This window comes from Bombina bombina, chromosome 6 (genome assembly GCF_027579735.1).
Source record: "Bombina bombina isolate aBomBom1 chromosome 6, aBomBom1.pri, whole genome shotgun sequence".
In the NCBI taxonomy this organism is placed as follows: domain Eukaryota; kingdom Metazoa; phylum Chordata; class Amphibia; order Anura; family Bombinatoridae; genus Bombina; species Bombina bombina.
This window is the reverse complement of record NC_069504.1, coordinates 634,700,791-634,719,450: the sequence shown is the minus strand read 5'-3', so window position 1 is coordinate 634,719,450 and position 18,660 is coordinate 634,700,791.

Below are 18,660 nucleotides of genomic sequence, written 5' to 3'. Positions count from 1 at the left end.
GTTGAGCGGACATGATTCACTACAGCACTTGATAATTGACCCCAGAATCTCTTAAGACCCTTTGCACATGCTTTGCACTCACATTTAAAGAGACGTGATACACAAATTTGTTTCCTACAATTTTAAACAATTTTCCAATTTACTTCTATTATTTAGTTTTGTTAGTTCTCTTTCTATCCTTTTATGAAAAACATTCCTAGGTGGGCTCAGGAGCCTCGGAGTCTCTTGTCATTGGCTTACTGAGATGGTCAACTAGTTCCCAGTAGTGAAGTGTTGCTCCTTCAACAAAGGATACCAAAAAAGGAAGCAAATTGATTATAGAAGTATAATGGAAATTTACTTAAAGGTAAATTTGTTATGTCTAAACAGTGCCTCTTAGTTTGTCTTTCAATGTTAATGTATCTTACTTTGCTACTGTGTGTTTAAACTTGCAGTATTTTAATAAGAGTATTTGGTAAGTGGGGCCTCTCAGCCATCGATTCCAGCTTTCTGACATTTGTGAAACAACAACTTTTCCACCTGATGCTAGTAAAGGTGCGTGCCCGGCCATGACGTGGTTTGTTGTTACAATAGCTGATGTCACATGATCCTTCCCATGGCTGCAGGAAAGAACTGAAACACAGTGTGGAAATGTCAGGTCTCTGTAACAAGAGTAATAAGATTCAGAAGAAGACACAAAAGTACAACGTCCAGCAACAACAAGGGGTCTATGAGCCACCTACAGGCAGTCTCAGTGCTTTTACACTTGGTACCACCCTCTCTCCTTACTGCTGCTCCTTTTCATTTAACGGTCTCTCATCACCTACCTTTAAGTTCCTAATGGTGGCATAAAAGCTTAATCTGCAACAGAAGAAAAGGGACTGCAAGCACAATGCTTAATAGTATAAGGGAGACTGCAAGGGCCATGTATTTCATCTTGAGTTTCACGTGAAAATATCTGGCCTGAGGACTTACTTGGCCATATGGATAGCATAAATGTGTTATTCCTGAGACCTTACTTTTGCATGAATCTCTCTCACTCTCTTTCTCTCTCTCTCTCTCTCTCTCTCTCTCTCTCTCTCTTTTCTCTCTCTCCCTTTTTCTTCTAATACTATTAGTTACAGCTAGGAATTTCATATGGTACAGGGTCCTAAAAAGGCTTCTTACACTGGGGCTGTTATTTATTAGGCCACTGGTGTAAAATATGACTGAATGGATAAAGATGGCATTCTTGTTGAGTACTATTTTCCTACTACTGGTATAGATTTCTAACAGCATTTCAAGCCCAGCATCAACAGTGAAAAGGGATTCAACATCTTCATACAGAGGTTCACAGGGCCATTGGCTACTAAGTTTTGTTTGCAACGCAGTATAAAGTGAATTGTGAAAACAGCATTGAATTAATATGGTTAGCATAGTGTGTAGGTGCAATGCACAAATTAAATGTTAAAGTGGCCCTATAAACAATTTATTTGCTATATATAGGGTTAGTATACAACTGTTATAGTCAGGAAGTGTTCAGTAGTAAGATGAATAGGTCTGTGGTTAAGAGCAGGTTTAAGAACCCCAAGTTTCCATTTTTCTTAAGAGCCCTCAAGTCTCAACCGTACTTTGGTCCCTTTCACATAGGAGCTAACATTATACAACTATTACCGAATTAATCGTTGACAGGTACAAAACTGCACTACTCGGGGGTGAAATTCAAACAGCAGTTTATTAATTTAAGCCACACATAAACAAGAACAGGCTTAAAATAACTCCAGCAAAATACAGACAGAAGCGTAGACACAGAGGGAATGACTGCCTGACGCGTTTCGCGCCCCCTAGTGGCGCTTAATCATAGGCTAAGTTAGTAACAGCAAGACACCCCTTATATACACACAAGGGAATTAACCCTGCCCCCACCAACAATAAATTTTAAAACATACTGATGTATTCTATAATGTATTTAAAGCTGAGGCAATTGAGTTATAAAAGAGAGACATAATATACCACCCTGCAGTATTGTTATAAATCTATTACTAGTATAAATGCTAAAGTAATAGATAGAAACTCCAATCAGGCTCACAATGAGACAGAAAAGCGCAAAAGGGGATACAAGAAAGGCACAAGAAGAAAAGGGGAAAATTAAAGGACTAAATGAATAAGTTAATATCCAAAATTTTATCAACCTAGTCAAAAAAGCCAATACTCCTATATTAAAACACATATACTAAATAAACAAGAGAGTACTAATTAAATAGGTAAATTATTCAAATGGTCTTCCAATTCATAATAAAAATAATAAATGTATATATGGTACACAAATTAAATTAGAAAGGAGTCCGTGTATCAATGTATATGTGTAAATAGATTATATTGATAGAACCTAAGTATCAATAAAGAAATTGATGTCACATTCCTTATTCATGCCATTAGGTATCCTAGTGTGTAATTTTAGGATCCAGTAAAGTTCTTTTCTATCTAGGATTTTATTTTTTTTACCACCCCTAGGGGGGAGGGTGACTCTATCAATAACTTGTATTGACATGTCTGCAATATGACTAAAGTGATGATAATTGAAGTGGTTAGCTACTGCAGAGTCTACAAAATAATTTTTAACATCCCTAATATGTTCACCATGTCTTGTTCTTATCTCACATGACGTTTTCCCTACATATTGGCTTTTACATAGGTTACAGGTAAGTAGGTAGACCACGTAAGAGGTTCTACAATTAGCATAAAAGTCTATTTGGTAAGTTTTATTGTCATAAGAAGAACTAAAACTATTACCTACTATTATATTCATGCAAGTCGTGCATTGTCTACCACCACATTTAAAATTGCCCTTCTTTGAAAGCCAACAAGTGGGATTTCGGTGGTTTTTGGTTGTAACCATACTGGGAGATAGAAATCTAGATAGAGTTTTAGGCTTTCTTGAGACAAAACGGCAGTTGCCAATCAGGGGTTTTAGGATTGGATCACCCATTAATAAATGGAGATGTTTTTTAAGTATACCAACTATACTCATGTATTGTGGTGAATACTCAGTAGAGAATACCACAGAGTCCCCTGACACATGTTTTTCAGAGCCATGTCTCTTATTTAGCCTATAATTATTAGTTTTGACATGCTGTCTACATATTTCTAGGTCATCAGGGTTGTATCCTCTGTTGATGAGTCTGTTTTTTAACTCCAAAGATTGCTCATCATAAATATCATCAGACTTCGTATTCCTACGTAGTCTGATAAATTGACCCTTGGGAATAGCTTTAATTAAGTGAGATGGATGTTGAGAAGCCACATGCAGGATTGTATTTCCAGCAGTGCTCTTCCTATATGTTTTTTTTTTTTTTTTAACAAATTTTTTTTTTTTTGAGGTCTCAAGAACATACATGGCATAATAAGACTCAAATATTCAAACAGCTTATTACATACAGACCAACAAAGGTAATTGTATATCTATGAACAAATAGGTTACAGTATTTAGAACCATAGTTGAATATCCTGCAAGTGATCTAAAGACAAGCACTGGGAAACAACATGATCAAGTGGAGGAAACAGTCCCATAAGTCAATGTGAGAGATAGTGCAGGAAAATGTGGTCTAGCATAAATTTGAGTCTATATAATAGGTACCTCTTTTTTTTTTATTTGGAAAACAGTATAGTGGTCACAGCTCAGCAATCTGAAATATCAGATGATAAAGAAAAAACCCTTATATGAATTCTTGGCAACCCGAAGGATTACCATGAGAGGCAAAAGATAAATATAGGAGTCCAGAAGGGTTTTAAAATGAGACCAATATGAGCTGGATTAGTAAAAGTGGAGTGGGGTGATGGGATACAGCGGGCAAGAGCCGCTTAGAAAAAATTAAGGGAGAGAAGGGAGGGAGGGCGGAGCGCTTTAAAATTGAGGAGGCCAAATAATGTTAATAAGGGGGAAGTACATGGCAAGGGGCAAGATGCTAATGCCAATTTTAATTGACAGTAATACACTAGTTGCGAGGAGATATGGCGTTTAAAATTAAATGGTCATCTTGCATGAGAAAGTTATACCAATTTATCTTTAGAGCTGGGGCAGATAGTATAAGAGGTGGGTATATATATAAATCATGCCCCACAGTCTGAAGGAGATGTACACAGAGCAGGGTTAATAAGCACCAAGGCATAATTTTATATCTAGGGGAAAAATACTAATGGCTATCTTAACTTACTGTAGTACACTAGTTGCAAGTAGGCATGGCGTTTAAATTTACATGAGAGAGTTATATCAATTTATCTTTGGAGCTGGGGCAGATGTTATAAGAAGTGGACATATATATATATAAACCGCGTCCCATAATTTTAGAAAAATTTGCACAGCACAGGGTTAAAAAACGCTAACATGCAACAAAATATAAATAACTATAAAAGTGCTCAACTATAATAGCAGTATTAACTATGTGGGCTGTAAGAGCTTTGATATTAACTAATGCCTATTTCTAACTCCTTATAATTCGTAAGTGGGTGAAAGTGGTAGGCCTCTTATATGATACTGCATATGTATATGAAAGAGGACAACATCATATTAGCAAAGACCTAAAGAGTTGCTAAACATACAGTGGGTTTTGTGCAGGCTGGGCAAAGTCAAATATAATAAAGACCTGTTCTATAGCGTAGTATAAATAGTTAATTGCTAATGGCTGTACCTTGTTACTCAATATAGACATGACTATAACAGCTTACATTTAGAGTAATATAGATGTCATAGTCCTGAACATGTTAGATCCGGTAGCTTAAATGAGACATATAGAAAATGGCGCTAACTGCGTAGATAAAAACTACTTTTCTTGAGTTTAGAGTTTATCAGTCTCTATGTAGGCTTGTAGGTATTGATAGAATTAGGGGTTCTATGGATTAGTAGATATAGAAGTGACCCTTAACATATGAGCCAATATAAAAGATAACTTTTAATCTGAGCTGAGATTGACTATGTCTGGTGAAAGAAGATGGCGTGATAGCGGACCTTCCTGCCATCTACAATGTTAAGTGCATATCATAGGGGTTAACTATCTAAACTCATACACTCTAGTCTACAGTAAGCAGACAAGGCCCAGCAAAAGGAAGTATTTACATAGCATATCTTGTACAGGTAGGTTATATTCAAGCAGTGACTTTATGTTGCACAGGGTTATGCAAAAATATTATTCACGTATCTCCACAGACATAGGCACATATCTACATATCACATCCATAACCTTGAAGTTCCAAAGTGAATGCATACTTAAAATGAGCAGCACACAAACCCCGATACAGCATTGCTAACATAGAGGTCTAAATAGCATGGTTTATGAAATAGTGCCACAGGAGTATATAAGGTAAAAGACACAATGAAGTCTGTATTCAGGAGGACAGGATAGAGAGTGCTTTGTAGTAGCAAATCTCAGGGACATGCTAGCATAAGAAACAAATACAGAGCTGGGAAGTCTTGATCCGGAGTTTTTGGAAATATTAATGCAGAGTGTGCGAGTACATTTACATATCATAGGCACTCTTTAGAGAGTTAGGTGCAAAGTCTCACACAGGAGAAGCCGCCCAGCAAGGGGAAAGAAATACCACAGCTCTAGCCGATTCCAGTATTAGCCCTATGGGAGAAGTATGTCTCATCTGTTTGCGATGTGCCTACTCTGGGAGACTGGAGACATCTCGGTAAGAAGCTGGAACCGGTGTCTGGGTACGCGTCTGCTGACGGAGTAATTTTGATCAATCTCTGCAGCGCCAACAATGCCGATGTCATTATAGCTCCATAGAAGTGGTTTCCCGGGACAGAGGCAGCAACCCAAACATAGGCAAGAGGAGGAGGGTAAGTATGTAAGGCCCAACTTTATTGTCCAACCAAGGTGTGTTAGAATGGGTGTTTCTTTTAATTATACCTTTTAGTGTTTTAGCCAATAGGATTGTTTTCTACCTGTCTTAAGAATCTTAGAGACATAGCACCTTAGGCTATGATTACGGCATTTAGCCGAAACATGTAAGCCACTGGTGCTACGCTCTTTCTACTCCTTCACTAAGGCTGATGTTGTGACCGAGTGAGCTGCGTCTCACAAGAATTTTATTTTTAAACAAATTCAATAAAGGATTGCTTTTATCTCATCTACCTGGGACTCTACCTCTTCTTTTTTGAGGCCCAAGATGGCGGCATAACAAGCGTGCACACTGCTGTCGCAGTAATATTCTCACTGGGTTCCGACTTCACCTGAATGGGCTGCGGAGAGGGAAAAGCCAACAGACGACCTATCTCGCAAAGCTCAGAGCGTGGCATGGCACTGCCAGAGGTAATCCCCCGCACAAGCTCAGCTGTTGTCCCATCACCCTCGGCGTGTTGTGTCGGATCTACGGCCTCCTCCGTGTGGGTTCCCTGCGGAGTGAGTGCTAGCAACAATGACATCAGGTCCTCTTTCATGCTTCGAAAGTGTTGATCTAAGCTTTGCTGGGTACGTTGTTCCCAAACTGTAAGGGCTTCCGTAATTTCCATACTGTTGAGATATAGGCTCCAGCCGGTACGCCTGTGTGGGGTAGCTTAAAGGTAGGTTTCAGCGTTGTGCTCCTTGATTGAGTTAGCTTCAGCCCCTAATAAAATATTACAGGTAGCTTAAATCTTTTAGAATAATTAAGAACAAGTTTGGGCTCTGTACACGCTAAATAAATTAGTAAATGTTATCTATGAGCCTGGAGCTACAAGCATACACGTCTAGCTGGCTCGGTAGTTGGCTCCGCCCCTTCCTATATGTTTTTGTCATGATCATGTCCCCACCGGTGTACAGTGTAAGATCAAGAAAATGTATCTCTTTAGTATTCATTTCGCCAGTAAATTTCAAACCCAGTTCATTAGTGCTGAAATAAAGTAGCATACTATTTAAAAGATCTGGATCCCTATCACTGCGCACCACTAGGAGCAGGTCATCTATATATCTGACGAAGAGCTCTATCTGTCCAGACCAAGGGTTGGTGGGGGAGTAAACGTACATTAGCTCCCACCAGGCAACAAAAATATTGGCAAATGCCGGGGCAAATTTTGCCCCCATGGCCGTCCCCCTTACCTGCAGATAGAACTCTCCGTCAAAAGAAAAAAAGTTGTGTGTTAGTAGAAATCTCAAAACATCACCTATATATAGTCTAACTGTATCATCCAACTTGGATGATACAGTTAGACTATATATAGGTGATGTTTCTTTTGACGGAGAGTTCTATCTGCAGATAAGGGGGACGGCCATGGGGGCAAAATTTGCCCCGGCATTTGCCAATATTTTTGTTGCCTGGTGGGAGCTAATGTACGTTTACTCCCCCACCAACCCCTGGTCTGGACAGATAGAGCTCTTCGTCAGATATATAGATGACCTGCTCCTAGTGGTGCGCAGTGATAGGGATCCAGATCTTTTAAATAGTATGCTACTTTATTTCAGCACTAATGAATTGGGTTTGAAATTTACTGGCGAAATGAATACTAAAGAGATACATTTTCTTGATCTTACACTGTACACCGCTGGGGACATGATCATGACAAAAACATATAGGAAGAGAACTGCTGGAAATACAATCCTGCATGCGGCTTCTCAACATCCATATCATTTAATTAAAGCTATTCCCAAGGGTCAATTTATCAGACTACGTAGGAATACGAAGTCTGATAATATTTATGATGAGCAATCTTTGGAGTTAAAAAACAGACTCATCAACAGAGGATACAACCCCGATGACCTAGAAATATGTAGACAGCATGTCAAAACTAATAATTATAGGCTAAATAAGAGACATGGCTCTGAAAAACATGTGTCAGGGGACTCTGTGGTATTCTCTACTGAGTATTCACCACAATGCATGAGTATAGTTGGTATACTTAAAAAACATCTCCATTTATTAATGGGTGATCCAATCCTAAAACCCCTGATTGGCAACTGCCATTTTGTCTCAAGAAAGCCTAAAACTCTATCTAGATTTCTATCTCCCAGTATGGTTACAACCAAAAACCACCGAAATCCCACTTGTTGGCTTTCAAAGAAGGGCAATTTTAAATGTGGTGGTAGACAATGCACGACTTGCATGAATATAATAGTAGGTAATAGTTTTAGTTCTTCTTATGACAATAAAACTTACCAAATAGACTTTTATGCTAATTGTAGAACCTCTTACGTGGTCTACCTACTTACCTGTAACCTATGTAAAAGCCAATATGTAGGGAAAACGTCACGTGAGATAAGAACAAGACATGGTGAACATATTAGGGATGTTAAAAATTATTTTGTAGACTCTGCAGTAGCTAACCACTTCAATTATCATCACTTTAGTCATATTGCAGACATGTCAATACAAGTGATTGATAGAGTCACCCTCCCCCCTAGGGGTGGTAAAAAAAATAAAATCCTAGATAGAAAAGAACTTTACTGGATCCTAAAATTACACACTAGGATACCTAATGGCATGAATAAGGAATGTGACATCAATTTCTTTATTGATACTTAGGTTCTATCAATATACTCTATTTACACATATACATTGATACACGGACTCCTTTCTAATTTAATTTGTGTACCATATATACATTTATTATTTTTATTATGAATTGGAAGACCATTTGAATAATTTACCTATTTAATTAGTACTCTCTTGTTTATTTAGTATATGTGTTTTAATATAGGAGTATTGGCTTTTTTGACTAGGTTGATAAAATTTTGGATATTAACTTATTCATTTAGTCCTTTAATTTTCCCCTTTTCTTCTTGTGCCTTTCTTGTATCCCCTTTTGCGCTTTTCTGTCTCATTGTGAGCCTGATTGGAGTTTCTATCTATTACTTTAGCATTTATACTAGTAATAGATTTATAACAATACTGCAGGGTGGTATATTATGTCTCTCTTTTATAACTCAATTGCCTCAGCTTTAAATACATTATAGAATACATCAGTATGTTTTAAAATTTATTGTTGGTGGGGGCAGGTTTAATTCCCTTGTGTGTATATAAGGGGTGTCTTGCTGTTACTAACTTAGCCTATGATTAAGCGCCACTAGGGGGCGCGAAACGCGTCAGGCAGTCATTCCCTCTGTGTCTACCCTTCTGTCTGTATGTTGCTGGAGTTATTTTAAGCCTGTTCTTGTTTATGTGTGGCTTAAATTAATAAACTGCTGTTTGAATTTCACCCCCGAGTAGTGCCTGCCATTTTTTCTCTTTGGATTACATACCTTGGGCCTGATCTCCCTGGCTACGGCACTCCGGACTAGCTGATCCATTATTGGAGGACCCTGTGACCCTGTGGTCTACCCGTAGTTCCGGTTCCGGATTAGTGCAGCCGCACGCCGAACTTCCCTTCTAACAAAACTGAGAAAATCTGTAGTTATTAGTGGTAAGATTGTTATAATGTTTGGGCTCTATTGCTATCAGTTGTAACATACATAGGATCTAGCTTGGAGTTTTCAGTAGTGCTCGGGCCATCATGTCAAACCTTTCAGTTCCCTGCCATATGCTGCTTTCTACAGAGCTCTCACTTTCTAGGGGAAGCAGGTCACATAATGCTTAAAGTTCAGCCCATTTTCTTTTCAGAGGGTAAATGTGTTTCCAAGCCTGGATATTTTCTAGCTCTAATTTAATGCATAGACCATTGGTAATTAAATGATATACCAACATAACAGTAAAATCAGACTAATTAAGGTGCAATCACAACACATATTAGCAATTTGTCAAAACGGAAACAAAACATAAAAAATAAAAAAATCCTTCAGTTAGAAAATTAGTAATCATGTGTGAGCCTTATCATCAGTTATAATTATTGACTTAAAGTATTGTTTCTTGCTTAAAGGGGCAATGTAGTGAAAAAATAATAACATACTTCATTTATTAGAATAATGCATATCATTTTTGCACTGCTGATCCTGTAACTCTTTACAGGGGTTAAACACAAAGATAAACTCCAACTTTGGAGCCACAGAGGACTGCTATTCCCAAACAGGAAAGAGCTGATGAAGCAATAAGCAGTGGCTGTGACACAACCTTGCCAATCATTGCAGGGGTTAAACATGTATAGTTCCTTAATCAATAGTGCAAATATTGCATGCTCTAATGAATGTTCCTCCAATTACTCTACAGTCCATCTAAAATACCACATTTCACTTTTAAAACAACATCCTGAACATCATTTTAATTTGCAAGCACATTTTGAGCAAACAAGTGACAAGTCTTGCTGTTAAACAATAGAGACTAGAACAGCATGTTCATCATGTGTTCATCATTGAAAATGTATCAAATCAAGAAGTTTTAGGAGGTAATAAGGATGCTGTGAAATGGTGCCTACAGAGAAAAAAAGGCACGAAATACAATAAATGAGAGTGTCCTTTAACAAACAAACAAATGCATGCAGATTTCTTTCATGTAAGTGGCAAGAGTTCATGAGCTAGTGACGCATGGAATATACATTCCTACCAGGAGGGGGCAAAGTTTCCCAAACCTCAAAATGCTTATAAATACACCTCCCACCTCACTCACACCTCGGTTTTACAAACTTTGCCTCCTGTGGAGGATGGTGAAGCAAGATGTGCTTGATTTTCTTCTGTGAAAGGCGCTTCTAAGCATTTTGAAGCCCAATTCCTTTCTGAGTACAGTGTTTGCCTGAGGGATGTTAAGGGAGTATTGCCTGACGACACCATGATTTCGCCTATGGAAAATCTATTCTAGGGCTCTCTGTAAATCGGTCGGAGGGATTCATTAGCTGCCTCCCTTTACAGATTGACATTATACTCCTCTACCATTACCTCTGCTGATATGTTTCAGTACTGGTTTGGCTGTCTGCTATATGTGGATGGGTGTCTTACACACTAAGTATATACTTTTATTATATAAGTCACCCTCAGCTATGGATTGGGCACTTTTTAAGTAAAGTTGTTATATATTATTTGTATGCATGCCTTGAGTCAGTAATTCAGTGTTCTTTTTTAGCGACTTTATTTGTGGCTAAATATTTGTCATGGTTGGTAGAGTCTGTGAAACATACAGGTTTTTTTTGGAGCTAGTAATTTATTTATAAATTAGAATGCTAAGTATTATGTTAGTCTCATGGAATGTTGATAATCATTTTAATAATAATTTAGAGTGATAGGTGTTTTAGAAATCCTCTTCAGCTTTGCATGTCGAGCATGTGATGATGCTATTTATGTCATAGGGTGATGTGTCACCATTCTGTGCCATTTTTCCTGACCTAAATTGCAGTTATAAGCTCTGCCCCAGCTCATTCAGTGTTCTCAGCAAACAGAGAGCTTTCATGCAGCATTTTATGAATCAGTTTTCTTTTTTATATTTTTTTTGCGCTTTTTCCCATTCTCTCAAGCCTGTATATATATATATATATATATATATATATATATATATCATATATAGAAGCATGGATATAAATTTGCAGAATTAATTTATTTTTATTTTTTTCTAATTTTTTTTTTTTTTGCATTTATGTCTCAAACTGAAACTGCCTCTGATGTTACCATAGGATTTGAGCTTGCTAAACAGGCATTTAACAAAGCTAAGTATGCATGTTGTAATTAAGCTGATCTAAATTTTTCAGCTCTATTATGTGGACCTTGTTTAACAAACTGTTAAATATATCTATGAGTACAAATACACAACCTGTTATTCTATCTCAGTCTAAATGTACATAGCATTACTGCAGAAATGTAAGATTTTATTGCTATAGCTAAAGAGAAGGCAATAACTGCTATTTCACCTTCAAAAAAATGTATAAGGTTTTTGCAACATTTTCCTAAACTTAGTGAATTAAGTTCTGACTTTCAGCATACTGACGTATCCTCTACTGATGGGGTCTCCTCTGATTCAGAGGATGCCATGTCAGAGACTGATATAGACAAATCTTTTTTATTTAAGTTAGAATATATTCATTCTCTTTTAAAGGAAGTTTTCTTTACTTTGGGTATTGAGGAGTCTAAATCTCCTGATTATAAAGCTAGTAATTGTCTAAATCTGTATTTAAGACTACTGGTATTACCCCTGAAGTATTTCCTATTCCTGATGCTATCTCTTATGTGATTGCTAAAGAATGGTCTAAGCCTGGTAACTCCTTTTAACTCTTCTCCTAGGCTTAAGAAATTGTATCCTTTACCTGTAGCCAATGATCCTTTAGATAGGAAGCTTGAATCTTATCTAAAAAAGGGCATATTTACTTTCTGGCTATATTCTTAGATCGTGTTATATTTTCTACCTTTTGGTTGGACAGTTTAGCACAGCATTCTTGTTATACTTCAACATGCAAATAATTTTATTTGTGATGCCATATTTGATGTTAGGAAGATCAATGTCAAATCCATGTCTTTAGCCATTCTAACTAGAAGAGCTTTATGGCTTAAATCTTGGAATGCTGACATGGTGTATAAAACTAGATTATTATTTCTCTCTTTTCAAGGCAAAGATCTTTTTGGTTCACAATTGGATTCTATTATCTCCACTGTTACTGGGGGTAAGGGAGTTTTTCTGCCCCAAGACAAGAATTCTAAGGGTAGATTTAAAGCTCCCAATCGTTTTCGTTCCTTTCATCAGAATAGAGAACAGTAAACCACTCCTTCCCCTAAAGCCTCTGGCTCTAATTGGAGACCATCTCCGAATTGGAATAAATCCAAGCCTTATAAGAAACAAAATCCTGCCCCTAAACCTATATGAAGGCACGGCTCTCATGCCAGTTCTTCTGGTAGGGGGCAGACTAAAGCTATTTCAAAGAATTTGGACAGACTTTGTCCAAAATCAGTGGATTTAGAATATAATTTCTTAGGGGTGTCGAATAAAATTCAAAATAAGACTTCCTTTGGGAAGATTCTTTCTTACCCATGTAACAAAAAAATAGTAAAAGCTCAAATTTTTCTGATAGGTGTTTCAGATCTAGAACTTTTAGGGGTAATTTTTCACAGTCCCAACTTTCAAGATGGTGACTATAAGGACTATTCTGCCTTTTGTTCAGCAAGGTCACTTCATGTCCACAATAGACTTACAAGACGCTTACCTTTACAATCCGATTCATCCAGATCACTATCGTTTTCTGAGATCTTCTTTTCTAAACAAGAATTACCAATTTGTCTCTCTTCCGTTTGGCCTTGCAGCAGCACCAAGAATACTCTTAATAGTTTTAGGTGCCCTTCTATCTGTAATCAGAGAGCAGGGAATTGCAGTGTTTTCTTTATTTGGACAAAATCTTGGTACTAGCTCAATCTTTTCATTTAGCAGAATCTCACACAAAACAACTAGTGTGGTTTCTTCAAAGACATGGTTGGAGGATCAACTTACAAAAGAGTTTCTTGATTCCTCAGACAAGGGTCACCTTTTATAGATTTCCATATAGATTTAGTGTCCTTGACTCTTTCTCTGACAGACAAGAGACAAATGAAGTTGGTTTTAGCATGTCTAACCCTTCAGTCTCTATCATTCCTTTCAGTGGCTATGTACATGGAAGTTTTATGTTTCATGACTGCAGCATTGGAGGTGATCCCTTTTGCTCGTTTTCATATGAGGCCTCTACAACTTTGCATGTTGCAACAATGGTGCAGGAATTATACTCAGATATCACAACTGATATACTTAAATCCCAGCACTCCACTCTCTCTGACTTTGTGGTTAGACCATCACCTTATTGTTCAAGGGGCCTCCTTTGTTCATCCTTCCTGGACTGTGATCTCAACAGATGCAAGTCTTACAGGTTGGGGAGCTGTCTGTGGGTCTCTGAAAGCACAAGGGGTTTGGTATCCTCAAGAGGCGAGGTTACCAATCAATATTTTCAGAGCTCTTCGGGTTTGGCCTCTATTGAAGAGAGAACTTTACATTCATTTTCAGACAGACAATATCACAACAGTGGCATATGTCAATTATCAAGGAGGAACTTGCAGTTCTTCAGCTATGAAAGAAGTATCTTGGATACTTTCTTGGGCGGAATCCAACTCTTGTCAAATTTCTGTGATTCATATCTCAGGTGTAGACAATTGGGAAGAGGATTATCTCAGCTATCAGACTTTACATCCATGGGAGTGGTCTCTCCATCCAGATGTAATTTTTCATCTTGTACAGGTGTGGGGGTCTTCCAGAAATAGATTGTATGGCCTCTCATCTAAACAAGAAGCTTCCTAGATACCTTTCCAGGTCCAAGGATCCTCAAGCGGAGATAGTGGATGCTTTAGCAGTTCCTTAGTTTTTACCAACCTGCTTATATTTTTCTACCTCTGGTTCTTCTTTCGAGGGTGTTCTCCAAGATCATAATGGAGCAATCTTATGTGTTTCTGATAGCACCTGCATGGCCACACAGGTTTTGGTATGCGGATCTTGTCCGGATGTCCAGTTGCCAATCTTGGTCACTTCCTTTAAGGCCAGACCTTCTGTCTTAAGGGCCATTTTTACATCAGGATCTCAAATCTCTAAATTTGAAGGCATGGAAATTAAACTCTTAGTGCTTAGTCATAGAGGTTTCTCTGACTCAATGATTAGCACTACAATACAGACTCGTAAGTCTGTTTTAAGGAAGTTTTATCATCAGGTTTGGAAAACATATATTTCATGGTGTTCCACCCATAATTATTCTTGGTATTCTCTCAGAATTCCTAGGATTTTACAGTTTCTTCAGGATGGTTTGGATAAAGGGTTGTCTGAAAATACTTTGAAAGGACAATTTCTGCTCTGTCTGTCTTATTTCATAGAAAATTGCTAAGCTTCCTGATATTCACTGTTTTGTTCAGACTTTGACTCGTATCAAACCTGTTATTAAATCTATTTCTCTTCCTTGGAGTCTCAATTTGTTATTGAAGATTTTAAAGGTTTCTCCTTTTGAACCCATGCATTCTCTGAATATTAAATTACTTTCTTGGATAGTGTTATTTGTTTTGGCTATCTCTTCTGCTAGAAGAGTTTCTGAATTGTTTGCTCACTCTTGTGAGTCTCCTTATCTGATTTTCCATCAATATAAAGCTGTTTTGCAGACTTCGTTTACATTTTTGCCTAAATTTGTGAATTCTAACAACTTTAATAGGGAATGTTTCGTCCTTCCTTGTGTCCTAATCCTAAGAATACTCTGGAAAGGTCTTTACATTCTTTGGATGTGGTAAGAGCTTTGAAATATTAAGTTGAGGCTATGAGGCTACTAACGATTTCATAAAGACTTCTAGTCTATTTTGTTATTTTTTTCTGATTCCAGGAAAGGTCAGAAAGCCTCTGCCATTGCTCTGGCATCTTGGTTGAAACTTTTGATTCACAAAGCTTATTTTAGAGGCGGGGCAGTTTCCGCCTCAAAGAATTACAGCTCATTCTACTAGATCAGTTGCCACTTCTTGGGCTTTCAAAAATGAAGCTTCAGTTGATCAAATTTGCAAAGCAGCAACTTGGTCTTCTTTGCATAAATTTACAAAAATGTATCATTTTGATGTGTTTGCTTCTTTGGAAGCAGCCTTTGGTAGAAAGGTTCTTCAGGCAGCTGTCTCAGTTTGATTCTAGTACCTTTGATTTTATTTTTTTATATATTTTTAAGAAAAACAAATATTTTTTTGGATTTAATCCCTCCCTCTCTAGTGACTCGTGAACTTCCACATTGTGGGTATTATATCCCATACGTCACTAGCTCATGGACTCTTGCCAGTTACATGAAAGAAAACATAATTTATGTAAGAACTTACCTGATAAATTCATTTATTTCATAGTGGCAAGAGTCCATGAGACCCACCCTATTTTTTGGGGTTATGATTTTTTGTAGAAAACACATTATTTTTTTAATGCTTTTTACTCCTTTTTTTATACCTTACTACTTGGCTATACATTAAACTGAGGTGTGAGTGAGGTGGGAGGTGTATTTATAGGCATTTTGAGGTTAGGGAAACTTTGCCCCCTCCTGGTAGGAATGTATATCCCATACGTCACTAGCTCATGGACTCTTGCCACTATGAAAGAAATTAATTTATCAGGTAAGTTCTTTTTTTTTTTTTTTCAAAAGCTTTATTGAACATAACATCACTGCATACAATGCAGAATTAAAACAGTTACGTATGCAACAGTGTGGTAACAATGATTCCATATACATGATACATGATAAAAAATTTTGACATATATGAGTTGTGGGTATATTTATCGTTCAATGAACAAATTTAGATTGCATAGGTAAGTTATTTAAGCTAGGTAAGAGAGAAATTAATTCAATTAAGTAAATGAGAAAATACAATAAACAATTCAAATGGATGTATAAATATATATTCATATATACATGGCTCCTGCAGAGGCACAAACTGTTGTGTCATTGATTATTGGGCTCTTGAAATGACCTTCTGTCCAATTTAAGGTAATAAGAGAAGGCGTCTAGTCTGTCAGCTAAGGGTGGTCAGTGAATGTGAATTTAGGAAGTGGATGTTAGGGTGGTGGTCTTGAGTGTGGGGGTGTCTGATTAAGATATTCCTCCCACAAAAAGTATATTGAGTGATAGTCGGCTATTTGTTTGTTACGAGTAAAGCAATATTTTTCTAGTTGGAGAGACTGAGTGGTTGTTTCTCTCCAGACATGGATAGATGGAAGTGTATTGCATTTCCAGTTTTTGGGAATTAGTCGTTTTGCTGAGTTTGTCATGATAGTCAGTAGAGCTAGTCGGAGTTTGCAAGTTATTTTGGTAAATTTATTAAAGATGAAAAACCAGATGTCGAGCTTGAGACTTAGAGATAGAACTTTTTCGAATTCGACTCTGATAGCTTCCCAATATGTTTGGGCTGTTGGGCACGTCCACCAGATGTGTGTGGGGGTGCCAATGTTTTGGCAACCTCTCCAACACTCCGGTGAGTGTGTAGGGAAAATGGTGTGAAGCCGGTGGGGTGTGTAGTACCATCTATATAGTAACTTAACATTAATTTCCATTACATAAATGGATGAGGAAGATTTTGTCATGCAGGAGAAGATTTTTTGCCATTCCTTTGGGGTTTGTGTAATGCCAATCTCTGTTTCCCACTTTTGTGTGTATAAGGGGAGGGACATGCTGCTCGGCTGCATGAGTAATTGGTATGTAAAAGATAAAAAGCCCTTGTGAAGGGTGTCATAAATGCAGCTGCTTTCGAAACCAGTATGGGAGCGAAAAAGTAGTAGCTTATGTGGATGTTTGAAAGTCTGTTAGTTGATGGTATTTAAACCATTCTATGTGTATTTTGTCCAGGATGGGGGCGAGTTCGGTTAAGGGTTTGATTTTCCCGTTTTGAATGACTGTAAGGCAGGGAGAGGAGTTTATAATGTGGGATGTTTGAGTTGTGTGGGTGGGAAATGGTATTGGAGAATCTGGATTTTCACAAAGGGGTGTTAGTGTAGAGGGTACAGTTGAGATATGGTTATATTGTTTTATGGATGTGTCCCATAATTTTAAAGTTTCTCTAGTGATTGTTGGTAGGTATGTAGGTAAGTTTCTTTTGGAGGGATGTAGCCAGCACTTGCTAACGAGTGTTCTAAAAGAACCCATTCTTTGTGAACTGAATGTCTCCACCAGTGTATTATTCTGGTGTAGAAGCTAGCCAGTCTATATTGGGAAAGGTTTGGGATCCCGAGGCCGCCCAACTCTTTGGGGCGATAGAGAGTGGCAGTAGCTATCCGAGGTCTTTTGTGTTGCCATATATAGGAGATGAAGGATTTTTGAAGGTTGTGTATTACAGATTTGGGGATTGGGATCGGTAGGGTTTGGAAAGAGGTATAGTAGTTTGGGGAGGAGAATCAATTTATCAGGTAAGTTCTTACATAAATTATGTTTTTTTATTTAATATTTGTTCATGTGATTAAATTGTTACACTGAAAACAGGAAGGATTTTCTACATGGAGGAAAGGCTTCATGTTTACATTATTCAATAATATTTAATGAATCATTTTCCTTGTCAGTTGATTACTGTATCTGCCAATAAGTATGTAAGCTTCACTTTTTGTTATTAACAATCCTCACCACATAAAAATATATATATTTTTGTGCTGCTGCTGGCTTGTAAGCATACATTTGAACCCATGATACAGATTTAATTGTTGGATACTTAAAAGTTTGCAGAAACACTTAGGCACACACAAACAAAAACATTCAAAGGCACACAAACATTCACAAACACTCAGAAATACCGACACACACAAAATAAAAACTCAGAAACACAGAAACACTCCTGGGACACACACACATTCAAAGACACAAAACACTCATAGACACTCACATTGAAAGATTCAGATACAAACACTCCATACATCACCTTCTAAGTAGTTGTGCAATCAAGGGAGGCTGAGCTGGTCACTGCCTCTCAAAAAATTGGCTGGCTCCTTAGCTTAGATGCCATCTTTTTCAAATAAAGATAGCAAGAGAATGAAGAAAAATTGATAATAGAAGTAAATTAGAAAGTTGCTTAAAATTGCATGCTCTAGGATAAGTGACATAATTACCTTGCTACTATTGAACTGAGACATTGTTTTCTGTCTCTCCTCTATTCTTCTGCTACACACCGGCAAGAAACCGGTTGGTAAGCTGCCGGAGGACTCTCTGTATATAATCTGTTAATCTATTTTGTAAAAATTTGAATGCATGTAAATTAGAGGAGAGAAAAGGGGAAGCAGCTGGAACAGAGAAAAGTTTCATCTTTAGATACACATTTGTTACATTGTATCTCTGCTTCGGCTGCTCCAATTTAATGTTTAAATTTCCCTTGTTCTATAACA